At 61.5% G+C, this 283-nt stretch overlaps 1 protein-coding gene across 1 annotated transcript in view; it reads left to right on the forward strand.

The window, feature by feature from the left end:
* The window catches only part of THBS2 (thrombospondin 2), a 40600-nt gene that overhangs the window by 8702 nt on the left and 31615 nt on the right, over positions 1 to 283 (forward strand). The gene's annotated exons all lie outside the window — the stretch shown is intronic.

Here is a 283-nt window from a genome sequence, read left to right on the forward strand (position 1 = left end):
GGACGGGGAGTGAGTGTGGACGGGGGAGGGAGTGTGGATGGAGAGAGAGTGTGGATGGGGAAGTGAGTGTGGACAGGGGAGTGATTGTGGACGGGAAGTGAGTGTGGACGGGGGAGTGAGTGTGGACGGGGAGTGGGTGTGGATGGGGGAGTGAGTGTGGACGGGAAGGTGAGTGTGGATGGGGGAGTGAGTGTGGACGGGGAGTGAGTGTGGACGGGGAAGTGAGTGTGGATGGGGGAGTGAGTGTGGATGGAAGTGAGTGTGGATGGGGAGGGAGTGTGGA

The sequence above is a fragment of the Mandrillus leucophaeus genome, unplaced genomic scaffold (genome assembly GCF_000951045.1).
Source record: "Mandrillus leucophaeus isolate KB7577 unplaced genomic scaffold, Mleu.le_1.0 Scaffold6, whole genome shotgun sequence".
In the NCBI taxonomy this organism is placed as follows: domain Eukaryota; kingdom Metazoa; phylum Chordata; class Mammalia; order Primates; family Cercopithecidae; genus Mandrillus; species Mandrillus leucophaeus.